At 34.4% G+C, this 19,100-nt stretch overlaps 1 long non-coding RNA gene across 5 annotated transcripts in view; it reads right to left on the bottom strand.

The window, feature by feature from the left end:
- The window catches only part of LOC143644274 (uncharacterized), a 262,187-nt gene that overhangs the window by 190,419 nt on the left and 52,668 nt on the right, over nt 1–19,100 (bottom strand). For all 5 annotated transcript variants that reach the window (XR_013156641.1, XR_013156591.1, XR_013156595.1 and 2 more), the window contains exon 3: nt 10,247–10,361. This is a non-coding gene — a long non-coding RNA (uncharacterized LOC143644274). The remainder of the gene's footprint in view (nt 1–10,246; nt 10,362–19,100) is intronic.

Below are 19,100 nucleotides of genomic sequence, written 5' to 3'. Positions count from 1 at the left end.
TTTAGTTTTTGTTTATGTGAATGTATTAAACTCTCTCTCATTTTTGAAGGGCAGTTTTTCTTTTTTTAAAAAAAGAATTTGGGGCTGGTATTTTTTCTCTTTCAATACCTTCATTATATCATACCACTGCCTTTTCACCTCCATGGTTTCTGATAAGAAATTGGAATTTAGTCTTATCGAGGATTCCTTGTATGTAATGAATGGCTTTTTCTTTTGCTGCTTTTAGAATTCTGTCTTTAGTTTTGACATTTTGGTCAGTATGTGTTTTCAAGCAGGCCTATTAGGATTTATCCAGTTTGGAGTATGTCATGATTTTCGGACATGTATATTTATGTCTTTCATATAAGTTGGGAAATTTTCAGCCATTATTTTCTCAGATATTCCTTCTGCCTCTTTTCCCTTCTTTTGTCCCTCTGGGAGTCCCATGAGGCATATGGTGGTATGCTTCATGCTATCATACAGGTCCCTTAGATACTGGCCATTTTTTCCTTTTTTCAATGAGGATTTCTGCTTCAGGTAACATCCATGTTAGGTTATCCTGCCCCAGGGAGCCTGATGGTGTCAGTTTATGAAAATGTCCATTTTTCATTTAGGTGCTCCAGCAATTAGTGACCAGTTTGGGAGTATACACTGCTGTCCAACAGTTTCCTTAGAAGTTTTCTTTTGTATGCCTGTGCTCATCAGGCACTTGTGTTCTGTCCTGAGTCTATTGTGGCCTTGGCTCCCCTGTCTGAATGTTCATAAGGTTCTAGCTTGCTGCCAGGAGTAGTTCTGTGGTCTCTGACTATAGCAGGAGGTACCCAGCCTGGACTGTTGTTGCTATGTGACTCTAAAGCCATGCAGTACCGAGTGAGGGGCAGGGGTCTGCACTGACAGTTCCAAGTTGCAGATCTCCTATTTCTTTTTTATGCTATTTTTTTTTCTTTGATTTAGCATTTGTGTGGTCTTTCTCCAGTCTCTATTGTCCTCCAGAGTTTCAAGCAAGTGGTATTTGTCCTTAAATTAGTTCTTTCTGAGGGGAGACTTTCCTGGGGTAACTCTTGTTGCCATGTTGATGACATCACCAGAACGGTTATTATTTAACATCCCTGCTTCTTTCAGTTTGCTTAGTTTGTGAAATGACACATACAAAAATAAAGCCTTTGAACCTTCCCGCTACATATCACACACACACTATATACATTTCTGGATGCTTTCTTCTGAAAGTATAGGACAAAGTTAACTACAGAAATGCAATCAATCTCGGTCTTCTGTTTACTGTTTCATAGTGTTAGTATCTGCATAATACTGGATATATAGCAGATAATAATATTTCTTGAAAGGATGAAACAATATGTTAATGTCTGTCTATAGATCCTTAAATAGCATTCCACAAATAGGACTGATATAAGAACTACCATAAAGATACACTGTAGCAGGATTTAGGTCATGCTCATCACAATAAATAATAGGAGATGGAAGCATAGTGACAATTAGAGCTGGGATCACTTTTAACTCTCTTAGCTGTTTCTTATGGTGCAGATGATAGACTTCCATCTATCTTAATACCCAAATTATTTTTTGATTTCTCTATTTGGAGCATCTATTTAATCTTGAGATGATAGATAAGTATTTAGCTGGTATATGATCCTTCTGTTTTAGTTTCCTAGGCTGCTCCAAGCAAATTACCATGAAATGTTTCTGCATCAACAGCGGGAATTTTTTCACTCACAGTTTAAATCTGGGAAACTGTCCAAACCAAGACATCATCAAAGTGATGCTTTCTTCTTGAAGACCGGCTGTCAGTGATCCTTGGATCCTCTGCCTCATGGCAAGGGGCATGGATGCATCTGCTGCTCTCTCCCTCTCTTCCGGGCTTCACTGATTTCAGCTTCTTTCTTCCATGGCTTGCTCTCTTTCTCTCTCTTTCCAACTCCCTCTCCCTTTTCCTCTCCTTCCCCCTCTCCCTTTCCCTGTATTCATTTCATTTTTAAAAGGCTACAGAAATATGATTAAGACTCATCCTGAATGAGGTGGGTCTTACCTTAACTGAAGTATCATTATCCAAAGGTCCTACTTACAATGGGTTCACATCCACAGGCATGGATTAAATTTAAGAACATGTTTTCCTGGAGTACACACAACTTCAAACCACCATACTTTCCCTCACCCTCACTCCTATAGAGTTATATCATTATTTTTAGTTATATCCATAAAGAATATTTGATTATTAAGCCTGCAAATGCTGTACACTGCAGATTCAAGTCTTTTACTTTGATTTCTTTTAGTTCGTTGTTTTACTTTTTGGTTTTCATAGTATTTCTTGCTGCACTTCTTTTTGCTTACTCTGTTTGTTTTATTGTATATCAGTTTTTTCAAACTCTATCACATCAGAAATTCTGTCAAATCCTCTTCACCCCAAAATTTTGTTCTAATTTTACTGCTTCAGTTGGATTCCTTGCTTTCTAAGCCTGTTGCTCAGTAGTCATCTTGAGATTTCCTTTCATTGTTCTCATGGGCTAGATCCATTGCTGCTGGTATTATGCCTTTCTCTTTCTTGATATACTTTCTGGCATCATAAAAATTAATTCCTAGTATTAGATGCAATAGAAGAAAAAATTCTGGGATCTTACACATACGAAAATTTGTAAAGAATAATCTCCATGTAAAATGTTAAAGTAATTGCTAGGCAACTATACCCAGATCCAACGTGTGATAAAATAATTGCTTTCCCTAGCTCTTTTTCCTTAACAAGTTTGGCTGAATTGTGGGCAATAACTAGAGAAGTGGTTATAACTTCTTCTCAAGACCATAAAAATCATTTGGAACTTTTTATTAGCAATCTTGAGATTCCAATTTTGATTAATATAGAAACCTTTTATTATTATTAAAATCCATTCCTACTAGTAATAGTTTGTGCTCATGTTATGCATAAATACATACTTGTACATATGCACCAATAATAAAAACCCTTAACTTTAAACTAATCATCACATTCCCTAATACTAGTGCCAACAGAATGAGTAAGAATATTTTGGAGAATTGTTCAGAAGGTTAAAAAATCATGGTACTATGAAAGGCAGAATTAATTTAGAAACCTGGGCAAGCCTGAATATATAGTAGTCCCAAGTCACCTTATTATAATTCAATTTATTTTATTACAGTTATGATATTCTACAGATTAAAATTCTATTTGGATTAATAAGAATTCTTTTAAAATGTGACTGTTTCTTATAGGGTCTATATAAAGTGGTGTCATTTTGCCACTCGAATGAGAATTAGCTCCCACCTCTAGCCTCTTGGAGTTTTTCTTAATCTAGCTGAGATTACCAGTGTTAGGGTTGAGAAGGTAAAGATAATTTTAGTAAATGGTAACATGGGCTCAGGGGCAAAAGGAATGTAAGGCTCTGGCATCAGTGCCAGAAGGTAAAATTTGTCTGGTAAACATATAGGAAAAAGAAGCAATTCTAATAGAGTGATTGCTAATTGGGAGAGCTCCTACAATAGGACAATAGGCAGTGACTAGAGGTGTGAGAAGAAAGAAACCTGCTAAATATGAGCTACACTGGCTGTGATTAAAGGCAGAACTACAACTCTAGCTACAGACTGGGAAACTCCCTCTGGACCCTATTCTTTTCCAGGGCCTATGCGGCTTGACAGGATGAAGTGCTTGCTTATTTCTTCAACCCCATCTCCTACCACCACTTTCCTCACAGCTCACTACATTGGCATTCTAGCTATTTCTTGAACATGCTAGCCTTACTTCTGCCTTAAATTGTTGCACCTGATGTTCCCTCTGACCAGAACTTCTAGCCGTAGATTATACGGTGTCTCCTTCAAGTCATTCATGGTCCAGCTCAGATGTCATGTCCTTAGAAATGGAATATATTTAAACTAGATATACTCCATTCTTCCCTAAACCAGGCATTCTCATTCCCTATCACTTTACTCTGTTTGTCTTCCCAGCACTTATCATGTTCTGAAATAATCTTGTGTGTTTATGCTTCTTGCCTGACTTTGCATGAGACTATAAACATTTAAGAGCAGGAATTTTGTCTTGTTAGCTCTTGTGTCCTCAGTTGCTAAAACCATGCTTGGCTTTAAGAAGGTATTCAGTAAATGCCTGATGAGTGAATAGCCAAATAAATGAACTGAGAAATGATAGAATAGGGATTAAGACAGAACCTCAGCCTGTGAGTCAGATGGAGTGGCAGGTGTGGGGATATGGAAAGCTATGATGTGGCAGGTAGTTGTGCTCAGTATGGAAGAAAAGCTCAAAATTACTGCTATGTGACAGTGGGAAAATTACATTACCTTCCCTGGATCCACTTCCTCAAACAGTTGTGAAATAGAGAGAATTATTTTGTAGGATCAGTATACAGATTTAATGAGATGAAATAATGAATATATAAATAAGTTTATGCAGAGTGATGTACAACGAAAGTGCTCAATAAATAGTAGTCATTATAATTATCATTATTTGGCCAAAGGAATTTTTGCCAGTCTAGTGTGTTGACGCTGTGGATGGGAAATCTTCTTTAAGAGCTCCCTACTCAATTTCTTTCCTTTTCTAGAGTATACTTTTTAATGCAATGTATTATATGTTTATGAAAGTAATAGTAACTTTAGTTTATTAAGCATATCAAACAAAATATTCATATGGGCTTGGTTCTCGGATGTAGCCAAACAATAATTTGGACCATAAAGTATGACTACTTTACCTAGAGTTGAAATAGCAGTAATCATGAATAGGAGAGACATAATGGTTGGTTATAAACTATGATTAACCAAGCCTTAGTACCTTACAAGTGGTGCATTCATCAGTAAGCTACAGGGGTTCCACATGAGTGAAGAAATCATGTATAATGGCTGCTCATTACATACCCTATTTATTTCTAGGGTGTTTTTGTGAAGCTTGTTTTCTCAATTGTTTAAGCACAAAAGAGACAAGCATGATATACCAACTATGTTTAAAAACAGTATTATTTTATAGGAAGTTGATCTGTATTAATCAAAAGAAATTTACCCTTAATGATAAAGCGAGTTTGGTGTATATCCCATCTGTGATCAAGCCATTTACCATTATTTTAAAATGAAGACTTTTATGAGACAGAATCCTTAGGGGTTATTTCCAAAAGGATCATGGCTAGCCTGATTCCTTTCTCCTGTTTTATTATTACCACTACTGTTTCTTTGCCCTAATTTTGCCACCACTTCTGTGACATTGGGTGGTATAATTAATCACACTAGGCCTCAGTTTTCACACTTGTGTTGTAAGAAGGACATCAGTGCTGCTTACCTTGTAGCTCAAAACAAGACAATACTCATGAATGTCAGAAGCATGTTAAGATGTCATACACACATAACAGGCTATTATAGAGCCCTTAGTGCAATGCTAGTTGTACAGTATGTGTCCATTAAATATTAACTTAATGAATTGGAACCACTGTGAAAATTGACCCAGTTTTTTTATTAAGAAATCAATGAGGCAGGAATCCAACCCCCCTCTCTTACATGCATTTTATGTCTGTAAAGTGGTAGGTGATAAAGATAGAAAGCCTATAAATGCTTACTTCATTTTGTTCTACATTTAACTATTTTGCGTATTACAATTTGGCTATATTTCACCAATTTGAAAGATTTTTTTGGTACACAGTAGCGAATATTTTAAATATTTCTTCATTTGAAATTTTTGTACCCTATAAAGTTTTCAATGAGAGTCAGTGAGCAGATTTAAAAATATGTAGTGTAATATTTTAATATGTGATAGTATCTGCTGAAAATGTTCACATTTGAATATAACTTAGGGCATGCTTATGCGAGCAGAGATGGTTAAGAATGGCTCCTACTTGAACGGAGATCATGATAATGGGTGGTAGAGTGGATCTACTTAATAAAGGCAAAAAAGACCGAAGATTCATTTGCAAAGTAACCAAATTCAAAATATTTTCTTTGGGTTCTAGGTTGTAAGCTTAATTATATGTACTGATTGAAATATTGTAGATAGGTTCAGTTTATTTTGCAGTTTAGGAGACAAGATAGAGTGGGGTTTAAGATCATGTACCCTGAGGCCAGACTGTCATGGGTTTGAATCCCAGGTCTAACACTTATGAACTGTATGTCTTGATCAAATTACTTAACCTCTCTGAGCCTCAATTTCCTCAGCTGAAAAATGTGGATAATAATAGAGTACCACTTTACAGCTTCTAAGGTTTAACTGAGGTAATATATGCAAAGCACTTAAATAGTGCTTGACAGAATATAAATTAAAGACCTGTTAATTATTACTAGCAGAAATAAAGTATTTGAATTTATCATGATAGATGACATACCAAGCAATATAGTTGCTACTGGTAAACTGAAAGTTATGTCTTAAGTGAGGAATATGTTGCTTATGCTGAGAAGGAAACATAAACAAGATATCCAACTTTGTTTCTTTCACCAAAAATTAAAACTTTACATTTTTAAGATGGATATAGGTTTAAGGGAAGTTGTATTTACTTGAATTGGCATATCTTAGTAATTAATGTTGTACTCCTTAACATGGACAATACAGGAAGGGAAAAATTCAAATCAGATAGAATAATTCCTAGCCATGTCTGTATATATTCAAAAGGATTAATTATCTAGTACTCCAATGCTTAGATCTATTTATAGAACTTAAAAAAAATAAGTCTATAGCTCTGGATCTATTAATTTAGGGCACATGAAAATTCCCAATATTTTACAAACTCTCAGAGAAACAGAGCAGTCTCCTTTATTGAAATAAAATACTAAGTCTCCCATGATTTGAGTCAGTCATGTTTTAATTTTAATGGATTTGACCTTTGTCTCTGAGTGGAACAGCATAAACAGGTCATCTGGTTTTGAGGCCCTAATAGATATGAAAATATTTCTAATATATGCTTAGGCCTTAGAGAATGAGAACAAGGCAACCAAGCAACTCTAAGTAGGAGAACATAATGGCCAAAGCAAAAGCTCACAAAAAATCCTTCTCACTGAAGAATTTCCGTTTGGTTTATAATCACTAAAATTTTATCAGAATTCTGTTTTAGTAAAAGAAGAGAAAAGAACATCCTTAGTAGTTCTGCATTTTATTTTTTTTCTTTTATTACATTGTATACCTTCTTGCAGGTTTTTCAAAAAGGGTAATTATACTTATTTTCTATTATATTCAGCTGTAATTTTTCCTTCTATATAATATTTCTTTAGGGGATTATATCACAATTTAGTTATGCTCCTGTAGGTGGGCATTTGGGTTGTTTCTACTTTATTTATTTATTGCTTCTATACCATAATGAAAACATAGTATTGAATATATGAAAGCAAGTTATGGAAGCCTATATGTTATCATTTTCCAAAAGCTCAAAAACAAGAAAACTTTTCACATCTTGTTTGGGGATGCATGCATGCTTAAATAAAACTATTTTTTAAAATAAGAAAATGTTAAACACTAAATTGATGATAGTGATTATGAGGATGATATATGGAGAAGCACACTTGTTGAACAGCATACATAATCTCCAATTTCTTATATTTATGTGAATTTGAAACCCACATATATTTTGCATGTATAAAATACTATTTTCAAACCAATCCTTGAGCCAGGCTGAGTAGATATAATTGCCCTTGTTTTACAGATGAGGGAAATGAGGACTAAGTGATTTATTGACAGTAAATTTAAGAGGTAGAATAGAATCTTCATTAATCAATCAATCAATTAATTAATTTGATTAATTTGATAATTACTCCTCATCTGTGGGAGAGTGGTTGATTCACTAGTGACTCAACCAGAAACCTGAGAATCATTTGTAATGAGGTAGAAGTCATTTGTACTTCTACAACAATTAGTGACCAATTTTTACTAATAGACTTAAGTCAAGTCCTCCTTAATAGACTTAAGTCAATTCCTTTCTCATTATCTCTATGACCATGACCTCAGATCAATCTGTCTTCATTTTACCCTCAGACTGCAACAACCACTTTTTCACCTATCTCTAGTCTTGTCCCAATTAAATTCATTGTTGAAGTGAAAACCAGAGTGTGCATTTTAACAGATGACTCTGACTTCAATTCCTAATATTTTTTAATGTCTATTTCCTGCAGGATGAAGGTGACACTTCATATTACATATTTCATAATACATATTACAGTACTAAAAGGCCCTCCACTACGTGGCTCCTTTTGGTGCCTCCAGCTTCATTTCCTATACTATTCCATATACTCACGCCATATATTCCAACTACTTGTTTTACAGAGCACTCTTTTAAACAGGACCTGGGGCCTCTCCCTTTAGAAAATTCACGTTACCAGATACATATCCCACATAAACTCATATCCCACATAAACATAGTTAACAAATAAGTGTATACGATTTGAGCATAGTTGCAGTTGACTAGGTGACATGATGCTACATTTTATAGAGCAGAAATAAATACATTCATTCAGTATTTATTAGGCAGTTACTATAGGTTAGGAACTCTTCTAGGTACTGAAATACCTCAGTGGACAAGGCAAATAAGTTCCTGCTTTTGTAGAATCCATGTTCTATTTTTCACTATATTTTTCATAATTAAGTATTAATTAATTTGATTACAAAATTCTTCCCTTGTATATTTCAAAGGCAATAACTCCCACACCCCTTTTTTTTGGTCTCAAACATTTGCCAGTTTTTGAAAGTAGTTCACAGGTCCTCGACAATGGCCTTCAGTATAGACTACACATTAGAACAGCCCTGCCAAGACACTGTAATTGCTCCTGTCCCCAACTTTTCCAAATGCTGCTTTCTCTGTCTGGCATACTTTTCCCTTGCATTTCCTACTGCCTGCAACCCAATTGAACTTATTTACTCAACAGTAATTTGGATTACTTTTATGTGTCTTTCCAGAAGAAGCTCAGAGGACTTCATTTCCAAGAATCTTTCCCTATCCAACCCACAGGCCTAGGGCAATTTTAAGAAAAGTATAGTAACTTTTCCTTTCTTAAAACCTTCCCATCAACTTAAAATCCAGAGTTTTCACCATGGCTTTTACATACAGTCTGCCCTTTGGCCAACTCCTCTAGTTCATTTTCTTCTTAGTCTTCTTATTCCTCCTTCTGCTACCATTATATTGATATTCTTGCTGTTTTGATACATGCCTAATATGCTCCTGTCCCAGGACCTTTGCACATCCTGTTGCCACAGCTTGGAATGCTACTCTTCATATTCTGGCATAACTTGCTTCCTTCATTCTAATATCTGCTCAAATACTGCCTCTCCAAGAAGCCTTCCCTGACCACCTCATCTAAAATAGGACTTTGCTGCTACTCTCTCCTTCTCAGGCTTTAATTTCTTCATTTCACTAACCCTTACCTGACATTATATTATATATTTGGTTGTTTACCGTCTGTTGCACTCATTAAAATATAAGGTCTGCAAAAGTTTGTTTGTTTTGCTCACTGTTATATCCCCAGCACCCAGAAGATGTTTGGCACACAGGAGGGGCTCAATAAATATATTTTGAATGAAAGAAAGAAAATGAATGAATGGCATTTAACACAGCAAACTAAAGTCTCTGTAAATATGATATTCCGGGGGTGCATTATGTTCCTCCATGCCTGCCTCATGCTGTAGTTATGACCATCTCTATCTATTTTCTTGTATTGCCACTATACTGTCAACTGCTAAAGGACAGTAACCATGTTTTATTCATCTCAATGTTTAGGATACAGTAGAGAGTAGTGTAGACTGATTAATACTTGCTATGAGAAAATGTACTGTGTTAATCCTTATGCAAGGAACTGGCTAGATATTCAGAGTTTAAATCTCTTATCAGTCTAGAACTTTTCATGGAATCTGAGAGAAATATTTTATAGCCTTTGCGAAGTTAATTGCCCAACACAGAGGCCCAATTGTATATATGTAGGGTTATTATATAAACTTGGAATAGACTCCTACTTTGCATATAATTTCCTAATCAGACATTACCCACACTTGCAAATATCCTTAAAATAAGATTTATAGAAATTTAATGAAAAACATTTTTAAAAATAAAACTTCAAATTGTGTCCTCCAAAATCATCCTCATTCCAAAGATGAGTACTGTCAGTTTTACTTAGTTCATTGAAGGAAAAGGGAGTGACAAGGAGCCTCCACTCATCTGCTTCTAGGGGGCACTTTCATTTATTCATTCATTCTCACTTTCCTTTGTTCAATTAAATGTGTTTTGTAGTGCTTGCTTAATAAAGATAGACCAAACAAATTGATTTCAAACCTCTGGAGATTTACCATTTTTAGTTAATCCATAGCTTAACTTGTCCCTGAGATGCTGCCATTTTCTCTCTTCTGCTCCTGCACACGGCGGGCATCATGTGTCTTCAGTCTCTCTTCTGTTTCTGCTACCCTGTGATGAAGTGGGAACAATTTTATTAATTTCCTTTACTAAAATATGTTTCAAATTTTGAGTCATGTATAGACCACCTTTCAAAGGGGAGAAGGAAACAAACTTCCATAGGTCTACAAATCTATGAAAACATCTTTCTATTTAAAATGTATACTGCAAAAAACACAAACTTATAGCTGGTAAACTTTTTACAGCTTATTATCAAAATGAAAAGATGAATTTGAAACATTAGATTTTTGTACCACAACCTGAAGTTTTCCAATGATCCTGGGAAACCAGTTTGAGAAACTCTACTAGAACTTTGACCAGTGCTCTTCCAGGTGAAAGACCCATTTTTATGCCAAATACATAGTAACAGTTCACCTTGAATTTTGCTTTAACTTTAATTTGAAAGGAACAGTGCTTCTAAGAGCCAATTAAATGGGCAGAGAGAATCACTGCCCCACAGGGGAACTTCCTCTTAAAGAACCTTGACTTTTATCATCTAAAGCTATAATTTAGAAATCCACTAATATATTTTTTCTTATCAACTCTCTGGTATCCATATTTAAAGCCCTATAATTTTATACTCTGAGTGAACTTGGCTTTTGATGCAAACTGTCAGTCTTCCTGCTTTCTTTTTCATCTCTCCTATAGAAATTATCTGTATCAGGTGGCCTTGACATGTACCAATTGGCAGACGACAGACTGGGATTGCTGTATACTTCTTAAACAAATGATTCATCCATATAGCCATTGACTCAAGGACTCGTGATTTTACGTTGGAAACATATATATGAAAAGTAGAAAAAAATCAACTATTAAGTATTTTTAATAGAGTATTAATAATATAAAAATAATATTTTATTTTATAATATTATAAAAGTGTACTAGTATTAATAATAGAGATAATGAATTAAGTATAATTATGAAGCATTCTGTCAATACTAGTCCATTTTTTCTTATCTGTGTATAATATATAAATGATGTGCTTGAAATTATTCTAGAATGAACTGTATAACGTATCATAGAAATACATAAAACAAATGAACAAAATCAAATTTCTTATAGATCTTTCACTGTATCACTTTGTAACCTAGAAGTTAGGATTTAAGGGATGATTATGATTACTGAATTATTATATAGATATTTCTTTTTATTTTCTGATGTATTAAAGTAGACAGAGGGAAGTACACAAAACCTTTGAATTGTAACCCATATACCTTTGTCTCTGATAATGACTGTATAGCCTTTATCTTGTGCCCTTGTGATGGTAAAAACCTTCTGACTAATCTTCACTTGTACCCATTTATCCAGTTTCTTTAGAGTCTTGTGAACCCTAAAGATAGTCCCCAATGTTTATTAATGAAAGGTCTTGGGTCCGCCCAGAAGTAACCCACCCCAAGTCCAAAGTTATCTTGATAAATGAAACTGGATTTAACCAAAATGGGCCTACCTGACATGCACAGTAGCTTAGATTTTAACCTTATGCTACCTATACCTCATTATAATACTAAAAATCATCCCCTCATATTAAGGTCACCATTTTCTTACATTCATTTTATGATTAATCATGTAATCAATATATGCATGCTCAATAATTAAATCACCTCTAATCACGTTATTATGTAGAATTTTGCATAATTACATCATTATGTAAAATTTTAAAATCTGCATATCTTTTAATATTATCAGAATTACTGCAGTTTGAGGAGAACTATTTTTGGGCCAACAAGCCATTTGATCTTCTGATTTGAGCTTAGCAATAAACTTTTTCTCTCTTTGAAACCCTGGCATCTCAGGAATCGGCCATTTGAGTGCATGGGCAAAATAATCCACTCCCTTTGTCCAGTAATAATTCCTTGACAAAATAGTTAACTTTACAAAGTAAATTATTCAGATATACCCTGAAAAAAAAACAACAGACAGCTATTTAATAATTGCCTGTTAATGTTAAATAATTTATAATAAAAAAATAAAATGTATATACTATTTACAGAAATCTGACATATTGAAAAAATATTTGTTTAGAGGTGCATCCAGCACCTAGGACTCTGTTAAACAAGTGGCAGAAACTGTGAGAAGATGTGGGTGGGGTAGAGAAAACTCGTCCATAGGAAAGCAAAAGCAACAAAAATACATACTCTGCTTAGGATGGTAAAAGCCAAGGAATTATAGAGATGCCAACTCTTGAAAGATTTGTGGATTTCAGATTATTTTGATATTAAGTATAAATATGATAGAAGGAAATAGTTGGTGGATATTGCCCCCCTCTATCACACCTACTTTAGTCTGGTCACTCTTCCCTGATGCATGGGGTCCATAAATGTTTATTAACTAAAATTCAACAATCTTCTGTCCCTTATTCCAATGGAAAGTACACACATTGTAAGCTTTTCTACTCTGAAATAAAAGGTAAAGTCAGTGTCCCTTAAGGAAGCAGCAGCTTTAATGAGGGTGAGTCACAGCACTCACAGAGGCAAACCTATTTATTTTTATTACACAACACATTTAACTGGGACCATTTTGAAAAGGCCAAGTGACAAACAGGGGCCAAGATTAGATGCATTCTCAGTAGACAGCTGGCATACCCCTGCCAGAACAAGGATTGTATGAAATAGCCAACAATCAGAGAAGGGGCAGCAGAGAAAACTCCCTGAAGAGAGTGAAAAAAAAAAACAGGTCACAGTAATTTTCCACAGGACTGAAATATGTAACATGAGCTTTTACATTAAGCCTGAAATTTCAGGTAAGAGGAGCTAGGAAAGAATGCAAGCCATGGGGGAATAATGTTGCTTTTATATTTGGGAGGGCTTGAATAAAAGTTCCTGAGTCCTTCTCCTAACTGACTACGTAAACGGCGTGCTATTTCTCAAAAAAGAATTTGCTTTTTAGAGAAAAAGCACACTTATAGGGATTAAACTTGTTTTCCCATTTCACATTCAATTGCAATAATTAGCTTAATAACTAATCAACTAAGGTGCATGTGGTGGAAAGAAACTTCCATGCACTGCAGAAAAGTATATTTCAAGACTTATCAAGTGACAATTCCCTAAATTGAACCCATCGCATCACCGAAAGCAAATTCATTGTTGACCTTCCAAAAGTGACGATGCTCTTTCTACTTTCTTCTAAAAGTGACTGTCCTGTTTATATTTAGCCTCTCCAAAGTTACCATTCTCCTGCATTTAGACTAAGCATAATTCAGGGCATAAGTCTGCATATGTTTGGAGGAACTTATGTTGAACACATTTCACTTTTGTTTCAAAAGCAGTATAAAAGGTATTCCCCAAGGCTGAAATAATGAACAACTTTCCAGAAATAAATGGAGTACTTCCTTGAAATGAGTGGATTCTCAAAGAGCCAAGAATGCCATGCACTACAAAAGTGTAAATAAAAATCAACAGCAACTTCTTGATCCCATCTGCCAAAGCTTCTGGGGAAACTGGGGCTGCATTTTATAGCTGAACACCCTTGTAAAAAGATGGAATAGATGGAATGTTGTCAGGAGATGTGTAAGGATATAAAGGAAAAAAGTGATATTACCAGAAACTAATGCAATTGCCTGGGACTCAATTTGTTTGTTGAATTAATAAGGGTTGATTTTTGATATGGCAGTTAGGAATAATTCTGCATGTTTCTGAAATTGCCTACAGGTAAGAAAAGCTAACTATAAAGCTCTTACATAAATTTTCCAGGAGATCAAAACTTGTGTATTTATATGGCCTCAATAAAGATTGTTGGGACAAGTTAAGAGAAGAAAATGTTGAACATGATTTAAAGTGATTTCCCCCCAAAATTAAACCACATAACGTGAGAATAATTTATTATGTTATCAACATGAGTCATGTAAATAAAAAAAATTAAATAAGCACAATATAATTCATTTCCAATGAATCTACTTTTCAATGAATCTAATACATATATACCATATGTATGGTATACATACCATATGTATGGTATATATAAGTCAATGACCATATCAAAAGACATGCATTGAGAAAATGCATGTATTTAATAAATAAAGCACTGAACATATATCATAGGGGGTTGATTTAAATTTGGGAGAGTTTTCCTTAAAATAAACAATTCCACGTTCATTTTTCACTGGGAAAAACAGGTCTCAGTACAGACCTTCAATTACCAAAGAGAGAGAGAGAATTTGATAATTGTGCATTAAAGTTTTTTAAGTTTCCAGGCCAGCCATTGAGAGAAGGGGTTTTGGAACCCAGAGTAAAGTAAACAGAGAGTATAGGAGGAAAATAAATGAGGAGGTGAGGGAGAAAAGTGAAGAGGAGAAGGAGGAAGAAGAGTGAGGACTTGGGAGAGTGTCCTAGTGATGGGAAATGGCTAAGGGACTTAAGATATTTGATACTAAGCTTGAAATTGTTTATTATGCAGTTCTAAAAAGTTAACCCTTGTCCTTGGCATATATTTTTACCTTTCTGATTGCAATAAAATATATTTTGAGGTATACCCTAGTAAAGTGAGCTTCATAAGAACAATTATTGAATTTTAACATATTGCTTTGACATTCTTTTAAAAACTTTTTAATGGATTTTTCAAAAATACACAAAAGTAAACATTAATATGTCAAACTCTAGCATAAACAATTATCAACTCATAGTTAATTTTGTTTTATATTTAGCACTCAATTCTCTACTGGCTGCCTGTTCTAGATTATTTTGAAGCAAATTCTAAATATATCATTTTTCATCCATAAATATTTCAGTCTTCTTCAAAATATATAACTATTTAATATCACATAAATATTACCAATAATTTCTTTTCATAATCAACCGTCTAGTCAGTATTCAAATTTTCCTGATTTTCTCATAAATGTTTTAAGCTTTTTTTCAAATCAAAGTCCAAATAGGGTCCAATTACTGCAATTGATTGATACATCTCTTAAAATTCTTTTATTCTAAAGCTTCCTCTTCAATCTCTCACTCTCACATTTTCCCTGAAAATGTTTTGTTAATGAATGTAGGTTGCTTATCCTCTAGATTATGGATTTAGCATCGCTAACAAATTATGATCACATTTTGAATTTTGCTTCTGTATTATATTAAATGGGAAATGATATCTCAGTGAGTTTTAGTTTATAGAATTACATGTAATATTGTGCTTCTTCTCATGTTTGAGATCCACATGCATATCTTTTTTCTGTGAGCTTGCTATTCATTTCGTTCATTTTTCTATCTTGTTATTGATTATTTTCTTCTCTATATTAAGAATATTAATCTTCTGTTTGTGGTATAAATTGCACATATTTTCTTCCTAGTTTGTCAACTGCCTTTTCACTTTGCTTATGGTAGCAGTGGTGGTGGTGTTTGTGGTGTGTGTTGCCACACAAAGCAAAAATTTATTTTTAGGCAATCAAATTTATCAATTGTTTTCTTTTCCATTTCTAGAATTTGAGTTACTGTAAGTAAACACCCAAATTATAGAAGAATTTCTTTGATCATAAGTTTTTGCTGGTAGAACTTTGAGGAATAAAGAGTTACTCCTCTGGAATAATAGGAAATATAATAGGAATACCATACACAAAAAGTGAGACATAGAGCAGAGATAGGTAATTCAAGAAGGCTGAAAATTTAGAAGTAACACGGGGAAATATTTAAACCCATGGAAAATCCCTTTATCTATAGGTACAATGAGGTTTCTTCTCTAGTAAGAGGGCTAAAACCATTTTTATTTAAGCATCACAACAAAGGTTATTTCCAGAGAGCTGGAGACCTGAGGCTTGAGTAAATACAAGCAATGGACAAGTGGGTTACCTATGGTCATATATGATAAACACATTCACAGCATTTTTCTACAGATTGAACATATCACTTCAGAGGCAGCTCTAATTAGACCATCAATTTAACTTGCACCTAAAAACCAACAAATTTAAAAGGAAGGGGTGCTTGATAAACAGATTTTTTTAACAATGAGAACAGTCACTCTATAACTTGGTATGTGAATTAGACTATTTTTTTAGGTCAGATTAAGCAAGGTGACTCAATGGTGTTAATCCCATGACTAATGACTTGACTTTTTCTGGTTCTATCTAACTGAAGTGCTAGAACTGTAGCTATGAAAAGGTTCACTCTGTGTGAGCTTAAGTGTATCTATTAGTAATATAGCTAAAACGCTTTTTAGACTTTTCTCTAGATTGGTATATATACAAGTACACACGTTATATATTTAATATCTGGCACACCAAGGATAATACTCTTTATGACAAAGGGAATACAAGATAATCGGAGCTTCAAATTTTCTTTTTAAAGTGGTATATTTTCTCATTGATGCATATGAAATATGTGATACATTGAATTATAGTGCTTCAAAAATATCACACATTAGGATATTTACCTTGAAAAAAACATAAGAGGATAGCTATTCCCTCACCCAATCCTGTGCAGCTACAGTTCTCTCCCTTTGGCCTATTCACCAAAGGACATAGCAACTCTTGAAAACAGAGCTTTTGAAGGATTATAACGATAAATGGGTAATGCCATCTATGTTGGAGGCTACGTTGTATAGACAGCCTGGCTCAAATCTCCTGTTATTCTACAGCCAAGTAACTTGTCCTCTTTGGGTTTTGGTATCTTTATTTGTAGACTGATGTTGAAAATTGACACTACCTACCCCAAAGGATCTTTGGGAGAATGAAAGAAATCCACCTGTGTAAAGCTCCTATCATGTGTTGGCTACATAATAACTAATCAATAAACTCTAGTCCTCCACACAACACCCTTTTCCATACTGTACATACACAGCCTAATGATACAGAAATCATGTGCTTAGCTTGATATGCTAGGGAAGAATGGCCTTTCATTTGGCAAGGTCTACATATGTCTAATACTGTCCCAGGAACCTGGCTGTGTCTCTTAACCTTTTCTAGCTTATAAAAATCTCCTTGGGTTGATAAAATGAACAGGGATATTTATTGGTTCCTATGAATCATGGGTTATCAGGTTAATTTAAAAAGCTCAAGTGTTTCATAGTATATTTGTTAGCTGGATTAGAAACATCTCTACTAACCAATAGAATTTTGCCTAGAGTCACCTGGTTCCATACTTAAATGCTGATAGGAGAAATGGGGACAAACTAATAAAGTAACAATCAAAATAACAAGAGGATTGGTCTTCAGAAAGCTGTGAAGATGAATGGACATTCCTTTCAAGGCTTCTGAAAGCTCTGATTAATTCTGCATTACTAAGTCTGCTTGTAAGGAGACACAAAACAAATGCCCATCATCAACTGTATTCTCCAAAGCTATCTATGAATTATAAAAATTAGATCTGGATTGACCTCAGTATTTCCTAGACAACATCTATAAAGTAAAAGCAACGTTTTTTTATGAAATAAGAAGTGGGGCATATGCATTTAACTTCAGAGAACATTTGTTTAAAGACAATTGTTAGCACATAGTTACAGATGATGGAGCTAATTACAAATGAATCCCTTCTCCTTGAAAAAGGTTTTAAGGATCTTCCCTTAAAATCGTCTCGTTAACCACAGTTAACGAGAGTGTGGTCTTCATTTTAGCTATTTCATTGATAGCCATGCTTTTAACCTCTCAACTTAGTCTTGATTGTGCGGAGTTACATTATAAACTATAAAAGTTGGCCCACAGGCATGACAGATATGGCAAAAGAAATTAACACTACAAAACACTACTGATTTAATGCCTACTTTTAGGGATGACTAACCTGTAGTTAGAATATGAAACTAAATTAAATTCCAGTTAAATTCAAATATTTTTCCTCACATCCTGAGTCATCTGATGCAGACCCTGTATAGTATTAACTTGCTTGCTGAACTGCTAATTATTTCAAGATTTTCTCAATGTAAAGATTATCCCTTATCTCACTTTATACAGGCGACTTAGTTAGGGACTCTTATAGAGCAACCCTGCCGTATAATATGGTCCCACATGGTAAGCCAGGGCCCAGCTGCCGCTTTTTCCTTTCTTTGTTGATGGATTGAAACTGTCAGGACAATGACTGCACGCCGCATTGGTTTTATAATTTCTAATCTAATGTCTCTACAGGGGGCTCTAATTCCATATAACATGCATAAAACAAAGCAATAAATGTTACATATTATCGAGAATGGAGATTTAAGGACCTATTGTGAAGTGTTGTACTTATTGATGGAATTCTTAAGCTAGGTTATAAAAAAGTCATTTCTTGATGAAGCATTAATGCTAAATTACAAGCCTCCATGAGGCTAAAACACTTAACATGTAAAAAGATTTGTTTTTGAGGTATTTTAAAAATATGAATTAATGGCATACTAATTGTGCCTCTCATAGGGTAAAATAGTTAAAAGGAACACATTTGTGTGTGTGATTTAAAGAGAATTTTTTTTTATTTAGGGACACATTTGGCTGACTTTACATCAATTAGATATGCTTCTCTTGCTTGAGAAGAGAAAAACTTCATAGAAACATAGTGGTGAAAGCATTTTCTTACTACTCACTGTAGAAATAAATAGGAAAAGAGTTGGAAGTGATAATGGTATCATCTAAGGGAAGGCAGTAAAAGGTAAAGTCTAGATAAGTTGCTCATTCCTTTGGAACACCATAATGTTATCCTTAAGATAACCTTAAGAAAACTCCTTATGATAACTAGAATGCATGAAAGACTGAGGGACAGATGCTAGAACGGCAATGTATTACTTTGCAATTAGAACTAGGGAAATGTATATGGACTAAAATATGGACTAGAGTTAAGCCCTATTGTATAGTCTATGAGTCATTCTGTC

This window comes from Tamandua tetradactyla, chromosome 1 (assembly GCF_023851605.1).
Source record: "Tamandua tetradactyla isolate mTamTet1 chromosome 1, mTamTet1.pri, whole genome shotgun sequence".
Classification (NCBI taxonomy): domain Eukaryota; kingdom Metazoa; phylum Chordata; class Mammalia; order Pilosa; family Myrmecophagidae; genus Tamandua; species Tamandua tetradactyla.
This window is presented reverse-complemented; position numbering and strand designations above follow the sequence as displayed.